The sequence below is a fragment of the Nannospalax galili genome, unplaced genomic scaffold (genome assembly GCF_000622305.1).
Source record: "Nannospalax galili isolate Female #2095 unplaced genomic scaffold, S.galili_v1.0 scaffold229, whole genome shotgun sequence".
In the NCBI taxonomy this organism is placed as follows: Eukaryota; Metazoa; Chordata; class Mammalia; order Rodentia; family Spalacidae; genus Nannospalax; species Nannospalax galili.
This window is the reverse complement of record NW_008360328.1, coordinates 147,427-158,137: the sequence shown is the minus strand read 5'-3', so window position 1 is coordinate 158,137 and position 10,711 is coordinate 147,427. Positions and strand designations below refer to the sequence as shown.

Genomic DNA, 10,711 nt, shown 5'->3' with positions numbered 1-10,711 from the left:
CACCCTGTTCTACATTTCAAGTTCCAGGCCAGCTGGGGCTACAGGGAGACTGTCTCAAAAAGGACTAAAAAAATAAAAAAATAAAATAAAATTTATTTTTATTTTATGAGTGTTTGCCTGAAGGTATGTATGTGCATAACTGTGTGTGCAGTGCCCATGGAGGCCAGAAGAGGGCATCAGATCCCCTGGAACTAAAGTTACAGATAATTGTGAAATGCCATGTATGTGCTGGGAACTGAATCTGGGTCCTCTGCAAGAGTAGTCAGTGCTCTTAACTGCTGAGCAATCTCTCCAGCACCTCCCCCTGCCCCCCACACACTGGGTCAATGCAGAGATTGTGGACTATATATACAGGAAGCTATTAAAATGGGCTGAGCCAGGTATGGTAATGCATGTCTAAAATCCCAGCACTCTATAGGTAGGATTGAATTGCTAAAAAAACATCCAAAAGCATATTCAAGTTTGGCAGTAGAATATCTGCTGCTTCATGTAAGCCTACTTGCTTATATGAAGATAGAAGGATCACAAAATTGAGGATAACCTGGGCTATGTAGATAGGCACTGTCTTAGAAGACAAAATGCTGAGAGTGTAGCTCAGTGGCAGAGCAACTGGCTAGCATGTTTGAGGCCCTGGGGATTCAATCCCAGGCAAGGCAAAAGAAAAAGAAAAAAGAAAGAAAGCTTGAACTATCTTAATGACGTCAGCAGCCCATCTGTGTAGACTCACCTCATTTCAAATTGAAGTGATGTTCCTGGCCCTGCCTCCTGCTATCAGCAAGTTTCCTTGAAAATAAATAGTAATGGGTTGATATGCATAGTTTACATAAATCTGATGAATGGTGATCCAACAGAAAAGTTTCAGAGGCAAAGTAAGTACTTAAACTGACAATTTCGTTGCAGTATTCTGCGTATGGAAATTCAAATGTCACATTATTTGGCTTCTACTCAGTGTTATCGGCTTTTGCTATAGGTTGTAGCCACTTGTAGATGCTTCCACAGACAAATGCACAGAGAGGCGATGAGACCTAAAGTCGGAAAAAGAATATCCATCTGAACAGTAGAAGCAGATTGAGGGTAAGCTTCATGAAAGTGAGTGCTAATATGAAGGAACAGGCATTGGGTGTATTTTTAGCAATTCAACTGATGTCTGTAAAGAAGCAAAGATTAAGACGGCTAGACAGGAGCTAGGTAAAGAATCAAAACCTGTGACCCCAGTACTTTCAAGCCAAAGGCAGGAGGATCATCATGAGTTCAGACCCTGTCTTTAAAAAAAAAGCAAAATCAGCAGGGTGCAGTGGGCATGGTTTTAACCCCACCACTCCAGAGGCAGAAGCCGGCAGATCTTTCTAAGTTGCAGGCCAGCCAGGGCTACACAGTGAAACCCTATCTAAAAAAACCAAACACACCACATAAAATGAAACAAACACAAGCTCCTAAACAAATTTAAAAAATAACGGTGATTTTATAGTTGGCATGGTGGTGCATTCCTATAATCCTAGCAACTGGAAGGTAGAAACGGGATGATTAGGAGTTCAGGGTCAGCCAGGACTACATGTTACTCTGTTTAAAAAAAAATCAAAGAAAAGAAAGCTGGAAGGATAGAAGGAAGGAGGAAGGGAAGGAGAAAGGAAGGAAAGAGTGGTAACTCGGGCAGGCATTGCAGTCCATCCCTGTAACCCAGAACTTGTGAGGCAGTGGCAGGAGGATCTTGAGTACAAGGCCAGCCTGGACTACATAGTGAGACCCTGTCTAAATGAATGTATTAATATATAAAACTACAGCAAATTTTCAATAAAAAAATAGCAATTTTCAGGAATTCTTAGAACCTCTTCAAATTGTAAGCTTCTTTGTATTTTTATAACACTTGACATGTTTGATATGATGATAAAGAGGATGTAAGGTGTCTATAACAGGGATATGCTAGAAGTTTCAGATGTTTTCTATAAAGAAGCAATCTAGTGATGTGTGCATTTGTGACTATTGCAAACCAACCCACTATAATAAGTAATATAGTACTCTGAAGCTGAGTGATGAGATGCACACTTATTATCTCAGAACTCAGGAAGACCAGGAAGATCAGGAGTTCAGGTTATCCTTGGCTACATAGTGAGTTTAAGGCCAGCTTAGGATACATAGGCCTCTCTCTCAGAAAACAAAAACTACAGTATTTTACTTTCATGGAAATGTGATTTCTACCAGATACAGACATAAGAGAGAACATGAAGATTAGGAGCTGAGAGTGTAGCTCAGGGGTATAGCACCTGCTTTTGCATGCACGAGGTCCCGAGTTCAATCCTGGCATCAAAATAAATTAAATAATAAATAAATAAATAAATAAATAAATAAATAAAATTAAGGTCATTAACATAAAAGTCATTTTAAAAATTTAAGGGAAATGCTACAAATCTTTAGTATGTAAAAGCTAGCTCTGTGTGAGTATACACACACACACACACACACACACACACATACCACGAGTTTTGTGTTGCCATGCCCAGCTCAAATTGATAGTTTTTCTTTTCTTTTCTTTCTTTTTTTTTTTTTTTTTTTTTGGTGTTTTTGAGACAGAGTTTCCCTATAGTGGGGGCTGACTTGGAACTCACTATGTAGACCAGCCTGGCCTTGAATTCACAGAGATCCGCCTGCCTCTGCCTCCATAATGCTAGGTTTAAAGGCATGTACCACCACACCTGGCTCAAACTGATAACTTTTGATTCTGGTGGGAGATGCATGTCAGTCCATATTTATATTGTGTCTCATCTTGTATTTGTGTAAAATTTTCTATGATGACTATTCCTCTCCCATTTATTTCTTCATAGTTTCTCATAGATTAGGGTAAATAATGCCTATTCCCACAAGTGAAAATACAGAGGTTCACATTCTTACTCAAGCTCCTTTAAGGACTTCCTAGCACCCTACAAATAAAAGCCAGCCTGTTGGGCTGGGGGCGTGGCTTGGTGGTAGGTCACTTCCTGGCATATACAAGGCTCTGGGCTCCTTTCCCAGCACAGAAAAACAAACAAAGCTCAACTCTTTGTCACTCCCCTCGACGAAAACTTACATAACTGGTGGCACACGCCTTTAATCCCAGTGCTCTGGAGACAGAAGCAGGTTGATATCTGTGATATTGAGACCAGCCAGGTCTACATAGTGAGTTCCAGGCCAGCTGGGGCTACAGGGAGACTTTCTCAACAAAAACAACAAGCACAACCTCCCCCGAAAACCTTACATAACTCTGTGTGTGTGTGTGTGTGCGCGCGCGCGCGCGCGTGTGTGTATGGGTGCACATGTTTACATGTTTACACACGTGGACATTGAGTCTCTTCCTTGATGCCCTCTACTACCAGCATTTATATGGGTTCTGGGAAGTGCTTTACTCACTGAGCCATCTCCTCAGCACTTACATAATTTCCATCCTCTTACCTTTCCAGCCCCAGCTGACTTCACTCCTCCACTCCTGGCAACCCCAGCATTCTTTCAGTTCCTCAAACTCACTAAACCCTTGACCAAAGGTTTTTGCCCATGTTTAAAAAAAAAAAAAAATTCGTAATATTTTTATTACTGATATGTTGTTCTTTATTCTACTCAGAGTCCCACCATGGTTTTGCTGGCTAACCCCTACTCCTCTTTAAATTAAATATGAACCTCTTTTAGAGGCTTTCTTTAGACCAACTACCTCCCCAGTGCCTCCAACGGATCTAAGTTAGGTTCCCTTGTGATGCTCCTCCCCCATCTTGTACTACTCTGTCCTGGCCCTTGTCACTATTTGTCATAGTAAAATCACTCTTGCATGCGTTGGTTTAATGACCCTCTCCCTTCACTAGCCTTCAGCATAACTGTACCTAGTGATCTCAGGAGTGTGGGACTTCTTATGGTGCTCACGAACCTCTGCTAGAATTTTGCCCAGGGTCAACATTGAGTTTGTAATTTGTTGCTTCTGGAGTCTGTCTTTCCTCTTCATAGCCCTAATTAAATCGGAAATTGACCCTCCATGGTCAGCAATGAAGGAAGATGCTCATGGGAGACCTAAAGACACAGCTTTTGGCCCAAATAAAAAAGAGAATGTCACTACATCATTCCTAGAGACACTGAAAAGACAACAGAATATTATCGGAATATTATTTTTAATGCTTTTATATGAATAAAAATTTAGCAACCTAGATGAAATGCATAAAGTCCTTAAAAAATAACAGCTAGGGCATGGTAGTATACACCTTAATACCAACATTTGAGAGGCTATGGTAGCAGATTTGTCAAGAGCTTGAGGATAGCCTGGTCTACATAGTGAATTCCAGGCCACCCTGAGTTACAGGGTGAAATCCTGTCTCCAAAACAAACAACACATCAGACTCAGCTTCCTTTTTTTCTGTTTGTGTTTTATTTTTTAACATATCAAAAATCAGATTATATATAGTTTTGTTTTTTCTTCTTTTTACTTAACACTGCTTAAAAGCATTTTCTCAGTGCTGGAGAAAGAGATGGCCAAGTGGTTAAGAGTGCTTGCTGTTCTTCCATGTTTGGTTCCTAGCACCCATGTGTTGAGGCACAATTTCCTGTACCTTCAGCTCCAGGGCGCCCAATACTTTTTGGCTTCTGCAGACACCTGCACACATATGCACATACACATGATTTTAAAAATTAATAATAAAAATTTTAAAGCATTTTCTCATGGTATTATAAATTTTAAAAAAATCTCTCTTGGGGAAGTGGGTTAAGGAGCCTGCCACCAAGCTAGTAACCTGAAACTGGTCCTCAGGACCAACATAATGCAAGGAGAGAAGCAACTTCCAAAAATTGTCCTCTGACTTCCATACATATACTCAGGCATGTGTTTGTCTCCACCCAAAATGAATAAAAATATAATAAAAAAATTGGGGGGTGGTGAGACAGGGTCTCCCTGGAGCCCTAACTGGCCTAGAACTGGATATGTACACCAGGCTGGCTTCGATTTCAGAGATCTGCCTGCTTCTGCCTCCAGAGTGTTAGGATTAAGGGTGTGCACTACCATGCCAAGCCTAAAACATCTTTCTTAAAGGTTGCATTTGTGTTCCACTGGTAGAATATGTTGCAACTTATTTAACCAGAACACTAAAATAATACTCTTATTACTCAGCATTTAAATAATTCAAATAATTTAATATTTAAATGAGTCTATGCATATATAAGTTGTTTCCACTTGTTTTAGTCTTATCAATAGTTTTGCATCTTTGTATATATGTTGGATCATTTTCTTAGGATAATTTAGCAGGAATTTAATTGGCATACATCTCCCAGTGGTTTTCCTGAAATGGTACCCGTTTATAACCCACTAACGGAATGAAGATGGCCACTGAACTGTGTACTTGCTGTTCGGATATTCTTTCTTCTTTCTTTTTTTTCTTAAAAAATATTTTTTACAATTTATTTTTCAATTTCTTAGAACTAGTTAAGTTTTAATTAATCTTATGAAAATTCCCCCAGTGTTACAGTATTATAGCCATTCTCAGGGACCTTAATGACTATAGGTTCCTTAAGGCTTGTAACATGGCCTTACTATTGCCAGCTTTTCTAGCCTTCTGCAGATACACGTTCAGATCAGCAGATCAGTTGACTGGCTTTATTCTTTCTTTTTTTATTTATTGCAAGTTTTATAAATGAAAAGGGTACCTGGGTCCTTAAAATTTGCATTTCTTTTGTCATAACTGTTCAGGTTCATTTATTATTCTTGGGGTCCTTGAGCAATTCTGATCAATCACTCTGGAGTCTAGCTTTTTCCACACTCCCCACTCTTAGGGTCTGCCACTCATAGTATGGAAGGAGGCTTCCTGGATAAAGCAGACATAGAGATAGCTAACTGGGAAAGGGCTCTTCAGAAAATAAAGGGGTGAAAAAGGGATTCAGAGGAAAACTATCTACTTCTAAAAGGGGCATTAGCCTTCTCTGAGAAGCTCCACTAGCCAGAAAAAAGGACAAATATATCCCTTTTTGAGAATTTCCATGCTTATTAGTCTGTGTGTCAGGCTGAGGATGTAGCTCAGTTAGTAAAGTGATTGTCTAGCATGCATGAAACCTGTGATTTGATCCCCAGCACCACCAAAATTGAGTATTACTTGACCCATATAGGTAACACCAGCACTTAGGAGATAGAGGCAAGAGGATCAAGAGTTGAAGCCCATCTTTGACTACATAGTGAGTCTAAGGTCATACTGGGCTACCTGAAACCTGTCTAAAAACAGACAAACAACTTCAAGACCAAGTTCTCTGCATCTTGCATATTGAACTTGAGCCTCTCAGAATGGTGATAAAGATCTACATGCTCCTGTATTTGGAAAAGACTTAAAGACTATTGAGGGTAATGAGATGCTATTATCCATTCATATCCAAGACAGGAAAAGAAAGACTCAATTTAAGATGTCTTAAAACAGGTAGGGTTAGATACTAACACAGGCCAACCATCTCTAAAATAGACAATTGAGAAAATGCACATAGGCCTCTTCTTAAGAAGTTAACAGTTCTAGATAGTTCCTTGTCTTTAATAAGCATGTCTGCCAGGTGTGGTGGGCCACCCCTTTAATCCCAGCACTTGGGAGGCAGAAGCAGGCAAATCTCTGAGTTCAATGCCAGCCCAGGCCAGCTGGGGCTACAGGGAAACCTGTTTCAAAAAGACCAAAAATAAACAAACAAATAAATAAATAAATAAATAAATAAATAAAATAAATAAATAAATAAATCCTAAGTGAGGATGGGATGGACTAACTGATTTGAATTCTCCCCAGACCATGGAAGGTGATATAAGGTGATGAAATCTGGTCTCACAAGACCCTAACATCAGTCATCCAGCTACTTCTGAATCAGAGGAGTCTCCTAGCATGCAGGGAGTGGTGCTCTGGCAAGAATGGGAATCCCACAGAAGTCAGGCTATATGGCTGAAGGTAAGTGGGGGAATACCAGACCGGAACCTGACATTTCACACTGCTTCCCTAACATATCCTTTTCAAAGAAACAAGAACTGAAATGCAGCCTGAACTGGCATGCAAAGTAGGCTGCTATTTCAGTCTTAATCATGAGCAGGCCCACAATGGGCCATCTGAAACTGAGGTGCAAAAGGAAACCCAATGCTGGGCCATGAGCTGGCTGGCCAGCCACATCATCTGTCACCCAGAGTGTTGATATACTATGCAGTCTGGTCCTGCCAGATTGGCCAATGCCCTCAGGTTCATCCTGCTTTCTTTGGCCTTCAAGAAACAGATATGAACCAGGCATGGTGGTGCAAGCCTTTAATCCCAGGACTTGGGAGGCAGAGGCAGGCAGATCTCTGTGAAATGGAGGCCAGCCTGGTCTATGTAGCAAGTTCCGGGTCAGCTGGGGCTACGGGGAAACTCTATCTCAAAGAAACCAAACCAACTGGGCTGGAGATGGCTCAGCGGTTAAGAGCCCTGGCTGCTCTTGCAGGTTCGGTTCCCAGCACTCACATGTCAGCTAACAACTATCCAGAATGCCAGTTCCAGGGGATCTGATACCCTCTTCTGGCCTCCATGGGCATTACACGACATGGGTGCACTTATATATGTGTAGATAATACACTCATACACATAAATAAAAACAAAATAATAAATAACATAAAAAAATACAAAACCAAAAACAGCAACAAAAAAAGCTGGCTGAGCATGAGGCAGGGAGTGAGCGATTTCGTGAGTCTGTGAGTGGCTTTTTTTCCATGGTTTCTGTTTCAGGTTCCTACCTTGAGTTCCTGTCCTGACTGCCCTCAATAAAGAACTATTATCTGGAAGTGTAAAGGGAAATAAACCTTTTCATCCCCAAGTTGCTTTAGGGTCAGTGTTTTATCACAACAGAGATCAAGCTAAAACAAAGGACTTTTGCTGCCTTTAAAGCCCTACCAAACCCTGGCTAGTTTCTGTCCACTCAGGTGTCTTTTCATCTTTCCTATTATCATTCAAAAAATATTATTTGTGGGGCTGCAGAGATGGCTCAGAGGTTAAGAACACTGGTTGTTGTTGCAGAAGACCCGGGTTCGAATCCTAGCACCCACATGACAGCTAACAACTGCCCATAACTCCAGTTCCAGGGGATCTGACCACCTCTTCTGACCTCCGCAGGCATTGCATGACACAGGTGCACTCACTTACATGAAGACAATACATGCATATACATAAAATGAAAATAATAAACAAAATATTTTTAAAAAAATTTTTAATTGCCAGGTGTGGTGGTACACATGTTTAATCCCAGCACTTGGGGGGCAGAGGCAGGTGGATCTCTGTGAGTTTGAGGCCATCCTGGTCTATATAGTGAGTTCCAGGACAGCTGGGGCTACAAGGAAACCCTGTCTCAAAAAGACAAAAAAAAATTTTTTTAATTATTTGTATTTATGTGCATGAGCATTTTTGCTACATGTATAAGTGCACCATATGTGCAAAGCAAGCAGAGGCCATAAGAGGGTATCAGATCCCCTGGAACTGGAGTTACAGATGTTGTTAGCCCCTTGTGAGTGCTGGGAACTGAACCCTGGTCCTCTGCAAGAGCAGTCAGTGGTCTTAACTGCTGAGCCAGCTCTCTAGCACCCTCAAAAACTCAGTTGTCTCCTAACCAGAGTAACTGACAGAATGTCAAGGAAAAGTAAATTCATATTAGCTTAAGTAGTACACAGTAGGCACCAAATGTGTTTGCCTTCATTGAAGTCAGACGCAAAGACAATATATGTGTCTGAGAGCCATTTAATTTTTAAATTATGTATGCATACAAAATGACTTATAATCTTATACTCTTGATTTAGACAGATCTAAGTTTAGATCTAGGCTTTACTAGTTACTGGCTTTGACCTTGGATAATTTGCTTCACTTCTCTAGACTACCTTATCTGTAAAGAAATTATAAAACACGTCCCATAGGGCTTTTGAGAGGATTAAATGTGATACTTAATGTAAATGAGCCACACTTGTTCATACTAAATGATTAAGCATTAGCTTAGGGGAGGGTCTGTGAGATGGTTCAGTGGGGAAAGATGCTTACCACTAAGCCTGATGACATGAGTTGGATCCCCAGAACCCATACAAAAATAGGAGAGAATCAATTCCACAAAGTTGTGTTTTGATCTCTACATGTGTGCCATGGCATGCCCACTCTCACATCATCCACACACGTACATACACAATAATAATAAGTAAAATAAAAAGTAAAAAATTGTTAAAGCAAGGTGTGGTGGCACAAAGCTTTAATCCCAGCACTTGAGAGATAGAGGCAAGTGGATCTCTGTGAGATCCAGGCCAGGCTGGTCTACACAGTGAGTTCCAGCCCACATGGTGAGACCCTATCTCAAAATAAAATTTTAAAAAATTAAATGAATGCTTGCTTTGGTAGCACACATACTAAAAATTGTTAAATTTTGAAAAATAAATATTTTATTAAATATAAAGGAGAACAAAAAATTTGAAAGTAGTGTAAAACAATGACATGACTTTGGGAAATTATTTTGATAATATCTACTAAAACTAGTTAAATCACATATACCTCTGTGGCCCAAAAAGTTCATCCTTAGAGCTATAGCCAATGTGTGATTTTTGTGTGCTTTTGTTCCCCAAACTATGTGCTAGAATGTTAACAGCACTACTATTTGCATAGCTTAATATGGGAAACAGCCTTTGTGTCCAGGTATATAGAATTAAGGTATCCCACCCCATGGAATACCACACTGCACAAGAATAAACAAAACACAACTTTGTCACTAACATAATGTTCAGTTAAGGAAACCAGACAGAAAGGCAGATCCACTGTATGACTCTATTTATCTGCAATTCCAGACATTAAAATGAATCTACGGTGATTGAAGTTCAGATAGTCAGGCCTCAGGCCCTGGTGCTCCACACCTGTAAACCTAGCACTAGGTAAGATGAAGCAGAAGCATTACCACCATTCAAAGCTAGCCTGATCTTGTATGGCATGCCAGGCTGCTAGGACTGCATTTTGAAACCTCATCTAAACCAAACAAAACAAGCAAAAGAAAATGACAGTGATTGTCCTTGGGGATAGGGACCAAACAGGGCACGGGGACTCTTGGAAGGCCGATAATGTTCTGTTTCTTTGATTTGGGTGTTGGTTCCACAGGAGAAAATACACGGAATGGTACATTTAATGATTTCTGCACTTTTCCTGTATAGCGCACTTCAATAAAGTTTCTTAGAAAATAGCATAAAGCACCTGTTTTCCTTATCGTTCTGTCACAAGTCTGCTCATGAGCTTTTTTTTGAGCACTCTGTGGCCCATTTTCAGAGACTGCAAAAAGGCCCAAGAATTTTGCATATTTTCTGGGTCCCTTGAATACCTGCTCGGTGCAGGTGTGGTCTGATTTCCAACCACACAAGAGTTAATGTCTAGACAGCTCTGGCACCTTGGTGGACTAGCTCCTACTTCCCCGTGTCCTCCCAGTTCTCTACCAACTGAGGGATTTTCTAGTCTACAGATGATTGGCAGAACTATGGTGCATATTTATGTCCAATGAGTGGCACATAATTTGGGTAAAACCCCAGCACCTGTAACTGAGGGTAGCTGTCTTCCCAATATAAATGGAATAGTAAAATGACACTTAAACAAAGCAATACTTCTTACACTCATACCATAAATTCTCCAGCTCCCTTTATAATGGAAGTTCCATGAGAGGGGCTGAGTTTTGTTTATTTTTTTTAGATGAAGTCTCATTTGGCCCAGGCTGGCCTTCA

General features: G+C 40.5%; 1 non-coding gene across 1 annotated transcript; it reads right to left on the bottom strand.

Annotated features, from left to right (window-relative positions):
- Positions 1-5,468: 5,468 nt before the first annotated feature.
- Positions 5,469-5,597, bottom strand: LOC115068960. Its single transcript, XR_003848318.1, has one exon. It is a non-coding gene; the product is annotated as a small nucleolar RNA SNORA33 (small nucleolar RNA).
- Between the last annotated feature and the right edge of the window lie 5,114 nt (positions 5,598-10,711).